Source organism: Camelus ferus, chromosome 13 (genome assembly GCF_009834535.1).
Source record: "Camelus ferus isolate YT-003-E chromosome 13, BCGSAC_Cfer_1.0, whole genome shotgun sequence".
Classification (NCBI taxonomy): domain Eukaryota; kingdom Metazoa; phylum Chordata; class Mammalia; order Artiodactyla; family Camelidae; genus Camelus; species Camelus ferus.
In genome coordinates this window covers 60,521,124-60,533,604 of record NC_045708.1, presented here as the reverse complement: position 1 = coordinate 60,533,604, position 12,481 = coordinate 60,521,124, and the positions used below count along the sequence as shown (strand labels likewise).

Genomic DNA, 12,481 nt, shown 5'->3' with positions numbered 1-12,481 from the left:
TGGGCCAAGGGAATTCCCTTGAGCAAAGCCGAGGCAAGACTCAGAAAAATTTTTTTCAGTCTGCTCTACCTTCTAAAATGAATAATTATGAATAGTTTTAGATTTCCTGGTATGGAAGTATTTTACAGAGAAGCAGAAGTCCAAGGATGCCAGATAAATTCAGTTCTCCCACAGGAAATCTTAGAGACCTGGTACAACTAAATGCACCTTTAAACTTTAAACTTTACTAGCATTAGGATCTGTGCTGGGGCAGGTCAGTTCAGGGAGCTGCTGTCTCTTACAAGTGTCAGGGAGACCAAAGAATACCAACACCAGCTTGTCTTTGCTAACTAATCAAAGTCAAGGCAGAAAGGCAATGTGCTGCTCTTCCATCTCCTTCCTTGGCTTGGCAGCCTTTTTTTCTTCTAACCTTCCCTCAAGAACTGATCCCTCAAGCTAAGCCACTGGAAAGAAACCAGGTATCTGAAGCTCCATGAAGCCATCCAGAAAAACCCTTCAGGAAGGGCAGTTGTGTAGTGATAATCATTAGGGTGTTTATCAACATATTTCAGATTCCTCTTCCTTTAGGACACTTGTAGTGTTGTTTCCTGCAACTGGCACACAACCCGCATCCCCGTTCCTGCCCCTGGGGGTCATGTGACTACTTGTGACCAATGTGTTGTGACTGTGTCATTTCTGGGCTAGAATATTGTGATTGTTCCTTGCAGAGCTCTTTTTCCTTTGGCTCAGGAACTGGCAATGAGGGAAACGGCTTCTCATTCAGCCTGATCCCATATGGAGTCCAATGAGCAGGATGCCTCTTGACTGCTTTCAGTGCCCATGAAGCATGGGCAAGAATGAAGCGTCTGTTGATTGGAGACACTGCAATTTTAAATTGTTTGTTACCACAGCACAGTCCTAGCTATCCTGGCTCATTGTTTCAAAAGAACCTGCATTTCATTAGTTACAAATACTGGTTTCCTTCTTTTAAGGTCCTCTGTCGTAAAACATGGACTAAATGGTTGATAGAAGCAAACTGACCCTGAGTCCAAAGCTCAGCAGCTAGGATTTTCTGCTGCATCAATTAAATTTGGAATATGGAAAATGTCTCCATTATTACAGGAAATAGTCCGTAAGTATTCCATTGTAACATTTGCATTGAATTCTATATAATTCAGCCATAGAAGTCATAAATCACATTCTTCTAGACCTAAGATTTGGTCAAGAAACAGGTAGCAACAAAGATGATGTGGGCTACTGAGTATTAAATGTGCAAGGTTCACATCTGTTACCTAGACTGATGTACTGAATTACCTGTGGCCAAATTTAAAACAAAGGTGGTACCTCCTAGAGAAAAGAAAGTAAATGCTTGTTTATTTGAACTCAGTCTTAAGAATAACGTAGCTGTCTTAAGAAAAGTTTGAAGATTACTATGATAGAGGCCCAAGCAAATCCCAACAAATCTTTTAAATTTTACTGTTTATGGCGTTGGCTCCCCCAAATGTAGTAGCTAATTCTAAATACATGGAATATTTCAGAAAGATACCAGAGGGTTGGTTTTTTTTTTTTTTTTTCTGTTCCTCACTGAGGCATGATGTTATAAAATGCTCCTTTCAAGAATTTGATAGACTCAAGCTTTGAGCCAGAGAGAGCATCTGTTGGAAAACATGGCAATATTTTTCCTATTTATGGCTCTTTTCAGACTAAACCACAACCTCATTTCTGTTGTGAACATCCATCCCTTGAAAGCACAGAAATCACAATAATGAGCTTTTGGAAGAAAGGAATTGTGGAAATCACTCAACACCTCCCAGCAATGGGAAATATCTCCCTCTGTCTACTAAATCCAGACTTTTTTTCATAAATTGTTCTATGGAGTTGGCCCCGGCCATGGCTCAACCAAAGAGGGAGACTGAGACATGGAGCCAGAAATGAAATTAAAGAACACACATGAGTCACTCCATTTAGAGAGCATTTTCATACCAGAGAAGTTATTGACTGAACCAAAACCACTGTGTTCCACCTCAGAAAGATTAATAACTGACAACACAAGTGATGTTCCAGAAATTAGACTGGACATGTATGATAAGGACAGAAAACTAAACAGAAGGCCATGCATGTTTCTAATCCTCTTAATGTTACTCAGCTGCCAGCATCCAATAACTTGGGGGGAAAAATCAGAAAAAAATAGATTTTTTCCTTTTTCATAACTTGGAAGAATTTCTATGTTTATGAAGTTGTTTTTCTCACCAATTACAGTTTTTATAACTTATAATGAATAAGCCAGTAAGAGGCAAAAATGAAATATATCTGCTTATTATCTAAAATTACTGGATCACAGATATGCTTATGACTATTTAGCAACTTCTGAAAAGCATGAAAAGCTTCTGTAAATATTGCTGTCATCCATCTGGACATTAGGGTCTGGCAGCTCTAAATGCAGTGGCTCACGCTCTGGTTTCTTCATCAGAAGAGACTTCTGTCCTTTCCTCCATACAGGGGGTCAGAGGTGGAGCTCTGAATGTTTGCAGGAACTGTTAGTGACTTCGTAACTTAGAAAAAAGGGAATAGAGGCCAAGAAATAATGGGAAAATAAATTAGGAAAGACCAGGAGGAAAAGTGACCATGGAGTTTGGAGGATGTCATTTTTTTCCTCTATGGAAAGGCTCAGAGTCAGAAAGGGATCCAGGCTGCAGGCTGTACTGTTGTCCTTGATTCCCTGCTTTCACTCTTTTCTACCCTGTCACACGCTGCTTCATACCCTGGCCCAAAACACATCCCATAGTCGGCAAACAAGGTCATCTCCTAAAATTCTATGTTATATCACAATACTTTTTAGCTGAAAATCCTCCAGTGACTTCCTCCTAAAAATAAAATGGAATTTTCCTTAGAATACTGTAGGATACTGTCGTTAATTTGACCCCCAGGGTACTGGTCCTTTCTCGTTTCCTATCGCTCTTTCCTTTGTTCATTAGGTTCCCAGTGCAGTGACTTCCTTTCCCATCCTAGAACACACCAAACTGGTCCTGTTTTTGTACTGTTGTCCCTGATGGTTACTTCAGCAGTTGAATGTTCCTCCAAATGTTCACGTGCATTGCTTCGTCTTTCTCATTAATAAGTTCTCAGCTCAGATCTTTCCTCTTCAGAGCGGGCTTTCCATGGGTTATGTGCCCCCTACTCCTTCTCTGTCACAGAAACATTTTTTTAATTTTGGGGATCATAATTAGCACTATTTTAACTCTTATTTATTTCTTTTGCCTGTTTTAATCTGTCCTTACTCCAGGTCTAAAATAAGACATGGATTGCATTTTACCATTACCCAATCCATAGAAAAGTACCTCTCACACCATAGATACACAATCATTTTTGAATTAACCTAAACATTTTTTGTTCAAGTTGCGTTCAGGGAAAACTACTGAAATCCAGATCAGCATAAAATGAAGTTGGGAAATTAACAAAACAGCAAACTAAGGAAATAGAACATTTCATCAGGGAAAAGTAATTGTCTTTCTTGTTTCAGCTTGGTAATGTGTAGGATTTTCTGTTTCATGTTTGCCCCATTTGAGAATCAAAAAAATGAAATACACACAAGATAAACCAAATTGGCGGTTAAAAAAAAAAAAAAAAAACCTGCCTTTGCAGAGAAGGACAAGTTGAAAAAAAAAAAAAAGACATTCTTATAACCAGGAAGAATTTAACTCACGTGTGTGAGACACATTTGTCAACAGTTTCCACTCCGTGTTTTTCTAAGGAAGACTTGCCAGCCTCATCATAAATGTCATCTATACATTTAAGCCAAAGTTGTGTAGTGATGGTTTGGGAGCAGAGAACTTGAAGTTTGGGTACTAGTGAGGCCACAGTTAGAGTCTCATTTAATTTCACTGAGAACAACACCTCTTTGTTTGGCCATGGGCACAGCCCTTGAATCTTGGCCAGCTGTGTGCAAAAGGCATCTCCCTTCTCACAGAGCAGGGATCATGCCAAGGAAGGCAGGCAAGTCTCTAGTGATCTGTAACACGGGCATGGACATCCTGCTGATAAATTAGTAGCATGTTCTTAGACAAAAGTCAGAATTTGTATTGAGTTATTGGCGAAGACAAATACACGTAAAGGTCCTGAAAGAGTGCACACTTTTGGAAATAATGCTGTCTTTTAAAACTATGAAAGAAGACAATTATTTAAAAGAAACTTTTAGGGAATTCTTTCCTAAAAAGGAATAGGTATTTTGTAAAATGGCCAGGGGTTGCTTAAAATGCTTCCTGATTGGGTCAGTTTTGTTCAGAAATTAGGTGAGGCTGGTCGTACTGAAATCAGTGCCTGCAGATTAACAAAAACAAAAAGAGCAGATAGCCTTAAAACATGATGTTTTAGAATCTTTTTATGATTAGGATCTATTACTGACACACACAAAAACATGAAAATACACTCTTATATAGATGTTATGTATCCTTATACACGCTGAAGTTTATTTTGATCTGACATCCTTACACCATAGGTGGGGGGTCCCTGTATGCCATGTCATGTGTTTAAAGGGGCCCATTCTGGCCCTCATCTGGTTATATTTCTCCCTATAGGTAAGGGGTCCTAGGCTTCAAAGGTATGTGCTCATCCATAGCCCACTGATCTCCTGGATCATTCTGTAGGTTTCAGGACTCCTAAATTTGCAGCTCAAATGTCACTGAGATTGTTTCCAAGGCCTATGTGGGTCATTTCACCAGTTGTTGATGCTGAATTTCACCTTAGATGTGGGGCACGTGGATAAAGCATGGAAAGACTGGCTGGAGTGTCCTACTGTATGAGTGTGAGGCCTCTCTGAGTGGCAGAGAGCTGCAGGTGAAAAGAAATGGCCCATCAAAGCAGTCCTGGGTCCTGGCATGGGACAGCTTCTCTCTGCTCTGTCATGTTCTGAGGAGAAACTAGCCTCCCCTGTCTTAATGAAGATTTATTTGTCAAGATGGAAAGTTAGAGCGTATTTTATGTAATAGTTTCATGGCATGTCATAGCTTTTAAATATTTAGACATGATATGGGAGCCTCCATGTATATTGTTGCCTAGGGCCCTGCAAATGTTAGGAATTCTGTCGGAGTGTTTACTACGTTTGGAACTGTATTAGAAACTGAGCTTTGAAAGCATTTGGAGGTCTGACACTGGCTCGCTGCGTGTCTCCCCACAGAGCTGAAAGTCCTCACTCTGGTGTATCCAGGCAGATGTGACCGAGGGCAGCCTCTGTGTCCTGCTCACCTCGCCTAGGTGAGGAGGTACAAGTGAAAAGTGCATGTGGCTGCCTGAGAGGGCACTGCTAAAAGATTGGCCAGTTCTTGATAGGAGCCACTCCTTCAGACTGGATCCTGTAATAAAGATTGACACTGAGTGGAACTGCCATGACTATTAATGAATATACAGCCCAAGCAAGAAAGAAATCTTGTTATAAGCCATTGTGATTTGGGGGTTATTTGTTACTGTAGCATGACTTAGCTAAGCAACAGAGGTAGGTATAATGAAGACACACCAGGTGAACTCCTCAACTGGAGGCCACAAAGATCACGCGTGTCAGCAGCGCATGCCAGGCGAGCACAGGACGAACACATTATGCAACAGTGGAGAGCCCCAGGAAAAGAGGACAGCACGTGGGCTTGTGGACCAGACGCCCCGACCAGATGCCTGGACTATAATTAAGCACCAGAGATGAAGAAATGCAAAGGGAGCAGGTATGAAAACCTTAATTAACTGGGTCAAAGTCCTGACTTGAGTTCATTTTAAAACCAGATGTGAGTGTTACCTTGAACTGATAAGAAATTTAACACTAGCTGGCATCAAGGCTGCAGACCTCTGTTAACTTTAATTTTTCAAGAAAAAAATACTACCTTTTCACTAAAACAACTTTGAGACTGAAAATTTGAACTCATTATAATAATAGTCTCTAGTCAATGTTTCCAAGCACTTAGGAGTCATGACAACTAATGAAGAGGTTTTAGCATTATCTCAGTTTTGTCAGGGAGTAAACTGAGGTCCCCGTGTGTGTTCTCTTGCCCAGAGTCTCATAGCACCTGCCCACAAGCCCAACAGCATCGTTCCTTCTACCTACCCTTCGTGTCTATGTCCTAACCTACTGAACCCTGAGCATAGCCTGTTTGAGGCCTGGCCATTGGCATCTGATGTCGCCACCATCCAGTTGACTGAATTTTGCGTACAGGGTGCAGGACGGACATGGAGGGAGAACATCATAGTTACCCCGTACACATGGATAAAGATTTCACCTTGTTCTATTTAATAATAATGCACATTTATGAAGTCAGCGAGGTAGAAGTTACTACTCACATTTGATAAATTAAGAAAGAGGTTAAATAACCTACTCAGAACCATGCTAGTGGGCTGAAGATAAGAGTCCAGAGCACGTACTCTCCGAAGCTCCATGTCTTGAAAAAGGGGTAGCATTTTCTCTATTTTAAGATCATAGACAAAGACACTACAATATTCAGAACTAAGAGAGATTATGTAATTTCCATTTTAAAATCACAGTTAAAATCCTATTAGGAAAATGTGTGGGCAGCTCTGTAATAAATGACTTAAAAAATGTTACGGACTACTGAATCTGAGCCTGGTGGTAAGTAGGTCGGTATAGACTGAAAAGGACCATTGTTGAGATGACTCCTGAATCTAGCCCTCATTGCTCTCCAGAGCTTGCAATCTGCATTTCCAGAAGTTTACTCTGTAACTCTGTCTGGATACCTTGTCAGTACTTCAGATAAGCTCAGCCATCTTCTTCCCACAGCCTGCTCCTGCTCCTGATTTCCTAGGCTCTGTGATATGAGCACAATTCTCTCAGCTACACATTACAAGCACCTCAGGGTCATCTTTAAATCTTCACGCTATATCACCCCACAACATTTAGGGACTTGTCTTTAGGTTCTCTCTCTCCTTTGTGAAAAAGCCAAACCTTTCTTTCCAACCTTACTGACACCAGTCTAGTTCAAGCTTTCATTCATTCTCTTCTGGATCATTAAAATAATCTCTTTGCTGATCTCGACATCTCTACCTCCTCACTCTAGAGAAGCATATTTAGTATTACTGGGCTAACTTTGGTTCTAACCACAACACTAACTCTACCATGCTCTTTTTCAAACCTAATCAGATGCCCACTGTCTATGGAATAAAATACCAATTTTGTTTCCAAATTTAAATTCAAAGATGGGAATATTATTTCTTTAATGTGATGTCATTGCTCCACTGCGTGTGTTATCAATGCTAGTAAAAGCAAACTATTTATTTATAAGATGCCCTATAGTTCCCCACTATTCCTTTCATTCTTGCTATTTCTATAATTGGAAATCTTTCTCCCATGCCTGTCATAAATTACTGCACCTTCATGAAGGCATCCCTGCTTAGGAAGATTAAATATTATCTTCTTGTAATCATGAAAGATTATGTATTCTAAATCATCACCGATACAATCACAATTGATATCTTCATATAATCATGATTGATATAAAGTAAGTTTAACGTTAAATCAATCATGTGAAACTTAGCTATAAATATAAACAGCATACATTCTAACTTTGCTTTATTACCTAAGCCCACATAATATTGTTAGGTCTTAGAGAAGAGAGATTTTTTTTCCACTATTTTATTCCATGTAACATATTATAGCTAGATTGTATTTGAGAGACACTTAAAAACTATTTATTGAGATGAATTAAAAAACATTAACCTAAAATTGTGGTATACTTTCTAATTGCCCCAGAAATAGTTGAAACTATTATGTTACCCGCTGCCAATGAAAACATGAGGTCAGAGACTGAACTACTGAGAAACAAAGCTGCACTATTTTATTATTTTTAAAATATATATTCTCCATTAATAATGAAAAGACAATATTGATTTTGGATATAATCTTATAAGGAGGATGATTAAGAATTACAGAAACCTTTTGTTCTCGTTGGTTCCCTATGACTCTTATGAAAATTTGAAACTGTGTTTTATTATCATCAAATCATTTATAGAGGCCCACATAAATTTTAAGACTGGAGCCCTGTGCAGCATAGCACCAAGATCAAAGGCATATTTTCTAGTAAATTAGAATTCAGATCTTTATATCACAAGTTTACAAATTTATGGAAGTATTAGCCATGAAATCATCTGTCATCTGATCATTGGATTTCAACACTGAAAAACTGAAAAACTTAACCTGGGTAGAAAAGAAAGTTAATTAGGATATCAGAAAATAGACCTATGAGGGACATTCAAATTACAGTTTAGAATTTGGGTATGTTTATAGAGTGAACCTAACTGTCCACAGAGCTCTGTTTAAGGAAGCAGCATGTTCCTTGAGTTATATCTTAGTTCAAAAGCCACAATATTTAATGAATATGTTGTCAAAATTGATCAATGTTTGAAGTGCACTTATGCCACAACTGAAAATAAAAAGATACCACGGGTAAAAGCCAGCAGTCTAGAGGGTACAACTGATTGGGAATGAGAGGTAGCAGGGTTAAGGTAATGTGGAGCCCTGATGGGAGGAAAGATCAAAATCCAATGACTGCCTCTTGAGGACATAAACAACAGGCAGGTCAGTAACAGTTCAAACAGGGACACGAGCTGAAGCCCATCTGGGGGTCGGTGCCTTGGGCAAGACAGCGCCAGGTGCTGTTCCAGTGATCATGGTGACTGTGCTGCCTGACAGTCATTGCTGGCTTCTGTAGTATTCTCGACATCTTTTAATGTCTTCAAGAAGTCCACTGAAAATTCTACAATTAGAAAATGTTCCGTTGACACAAAACAACTGAGAAACACTGCCTTAGACACGAATGTAACAGCCAATAAAATATTTCATAATAAGATTGTAAATTATTGCAGAAAGAAAAGTCTGTAGACCTTATCTGGTTCGTTTTCTAGATTTACCTTTGGACATAAACTACTACATATGCCTAAAGAAAAATTTGATATAGACATTAAACTTTTAGATGTACTTACTATATGCTGGAATATTTCAATATTCCAGCAAAATATTTTATTTTATTAGAAAAGGTGTTTTTTTCCCTAGAAATTTATCAGTTTGCAAATGCTTGCTTTATAATAAGAAATAAATGTTTTATTTAGCATCAAGGTAATTAGGGTACACAAAACTTGGCTGAGATTTTAGAAAATAATTGAGGGCTTCTTAGTGAAAACTATCTTAAAATTATTTTTTTGGTGGCTAATTGCTTGCCAATAAAGAATGAGTCATTGGAGGTGCTGATAGATAAGATTTAGACAATGGAGATGGGGGTGTATATTTGGCTATTTGTATGTAGCAAAAATTAACACTGATAATTTTTTCAATGAGATATGTGGCCTCATTCAGAGTTAAAGCTTTTCTAGGCTATGTTGATGAAACTGTAAAACACTAATTCAATTCAATACAATACAATTTTGAATACAGAGCTATATAACCACTTCGGTGAATGAGCTTGGTGAAACTGAATACAAGTTATTTTAACGTTGCTTAGGCAAACAATGGAATTCAGGAAGAATGGTTTATTGAAGTAGGAGACCATAGTAACTTAAAAATATAATGCCATTCAGAAGTTGAATACCAATGATCCACATCTTTCAAAGCCCATCTTCTCATTAAGGATTTCCATGACTATATGAGCCTGAAAAGACTATATGAGATGAAATAAATTATTCTAATCCAAGATATCAATAGTTGCAAGTAATTTCTTACTAATAACAAAAATCAGGAAAGCTTATACTTTAAGAAGAAAAAAGATGATCAAGGGAGGTCCAAATTTATTTCTGTGTTGACAGTTCTCTCATTGACTAGTATATAGATAACTTTATTATACATATATACATATTTTAAAAACCTTAAAGAATGTGAAAGTTTTAGTGAGTGAACTAGGAATTATTTATCATCCATAATATTTACTCATTGGAGTGTCCAGCTTGGTGAAATCACTGTGTGTTTCATGAAAAGAATCTGAGAAATGCTGATGTGGACATTTTTGTTTGTGAAGGAAAGCTATCTATTTTTCAACTAAACTGTAAATTCTTCCAGGGAAAGATCCATACCTTTGATTTATTTAAATATCAAATATAGTGTTAGGCACTTAGCAGCCTTTTAAGAAACAATAGAACCAGATCAGCTAATACAGTGACTTGTTAATTACTACTAGAAACTCTGAATTACAAATAATCTATTTTATAAGCCTGAGGGAGAAAAACATGGTTATGTAAATACTGGAAAATAACAGAAGGTGCTAAAATCTAAGAAAAGTTTCTGGGATCTTATGAAAAAAATTAGAAATGTAAATTGGATGAATAATTGTAAAATGAAATTGGTAAATGTAAATTGCCTTTAAAAAGGTCACAGAAAACATTTAGACTAAAAAAAAATCAAGATTTTTAAGTTGAGTGTAATGATGATTATTTGCAATTGTATATATATTTATCCAATATAATTAAAAATTACCTGTTCATGTATAAAAACAGAAGTTGATAGGCTGAAACTACCTGAAGCAGCAGAGCATAGCAGTTAAGGACACAAGTTCGAGAGCCCAAGAGTCAGGGTGTGAAACTGAGTGCCACTTCCTGTCTGTGTGACTAGGGTAAGCTAGACTGACTCTCCATCTCTCTGTGACTCGTTTCTCCTCATTTGTAGAATGGTGACAGTGATAGTATTTAGCTCACTGAGGTGTTGTGAGGTTCACATTCGCTGATAAATAGGAAAGCATGTAGAAGAGAGCTAGACACATAAGCTCTACATGATGTTTTCTGTTCTGAGGATCATCTTAGGTCATTCCTCACTTAGCACTCTATCAGTGACTAAAAGAAGTACTTAACAAGTGGATACACACACACACGCACACACACACATATTAATCATAATATTTTAATTGGATGAAATGACTATTATCAATACAAAGCATACATTTTAATATCTCATGTTAAAAAAAAAAAAGGTCAGTGCTGTTAAGACATATATAAAGCACTAAATTTTCTTTCATTGGGAAGGCAGCTAGGCTCACCACTAAACCACCAATGCTTCTGCCTGAATTTTCTTTCATTTGAAGCGTAATATCTGTGTCAAAATTTTGTGAGAAAATAAAAAATACTCATCTAGTGAATATTATTTGATTGAATATTATTTTGACTATTACATTCTTTTGATTTTAGAGATATACTCTTCCTTAAAATGTGTTTTTGAAAATAACTTTTATTTTAGAATGTTTCTTTTTACCTTAACCATCACCTTTTTTCATCAATATGCAGTCTAAACACATACATCTTTATTTTCTTCCATATCATCTCTGAGGGAAATTAGTACATGTTATCTCAGGTGTGTATGTTTGTGTGTGTGGGGTTACATTTACTTGAAAATATGCACTTTTATTCATGTTAACTTAGAGCAAACACCAAAATATTAGCAGAGATTAACCCTGAGAGAGGAAGTTAAACATGATTTTTTTTTTTCCATTTTGGAGTTCTTTTGTGTTTTTCTTTATATTCCCAAATATGTATTATAATCTAGGATTTCTTCCATAACATAAAAAAAGGTTACATTTTAGAAGACAGTAGTTGTTGTCAAACTCATAGTTCATTCAGTCTAAGGTCTTCAGAAATCATATATGGTTGCAAAGATTGATCAACATCACAGAGAGGAATACTTTCTCAAAGTCTTAATTTCACTTATTATTATGTTTCTCTGCATCATGCATTTATTAAGCACTTGGGAAATGATGTATTTTTTGAGCCATACTTTAAATTATTGGCAATGCCAATCTATGAAAAAGACAGGTATTTTTTTCCCCCATGAAGTGAGATCATTTTCAATCTGTCATAACATGTGCCCACACAGCTTCACTTTGAAAATGTAGCATTCACGTTTAGTCAGGGTAGATTATTCCTTTTTGACTTTTACAACTTTTATGTGGCTGCCAGAAGTCTTCTCGGCATTTGCTTTGAATTCTGTATTCAGTTTATCTCTCACTGCTTTTCCACAGATCTGGGAGTACCGGAGGTAGCTGAGTCCAGCCTGTCACCAGTATATCACCATGGTGTCACAAGAATGGAGCGCCTTGGGTCGAATTGCAAAGACGTGGTCAATGTCTTAGTGTGCAGCCAAGTTTGGGAAATGGTATTTTTAGCTTGCACTAATACTTGAATATATAAAATTAAGTACATAAAGCACTTGGGAAAATTTGGTCTGTTAACTTCATGTTATACTTTCTTGTTACTTAATGATGGTTAAGAATTCTGTTAGCCTCATAAGTGTGCTACCCATCGGGTCAAGAGATCTAATTTGTTTGAAACTTAACTCCCATTGTACCCTCTATATTTTAGTATTCCAATACTTGGTGATGTTATAGCCCCTCACAGACAATATTTTTTTAGGTCAAAGAGTGCCCAATATGTTTATTAATTGACTTACTTGGCTATTAATTCTCAGGGAGGCAGGCTGGAATTAAACTGTGTTCACTCTTATCTACCTGTCAGCTGATACCTTGCGAGGTATTTAGTATTG

General features: G+C 37.3%; 1 pseudogene; it reads right to left on the bottom strand.

Annotated features, from left to right (window-relative positions):
- Window positions 1-11,712: 11,712 nt before the first annotated feature.
- LOC116668180 lies at window positions 11,713-12,013 on the bottom strand (annotated as a pseudogene).
- Window positions 12,014-12,481: the final 468 nt, after the last annotated feature.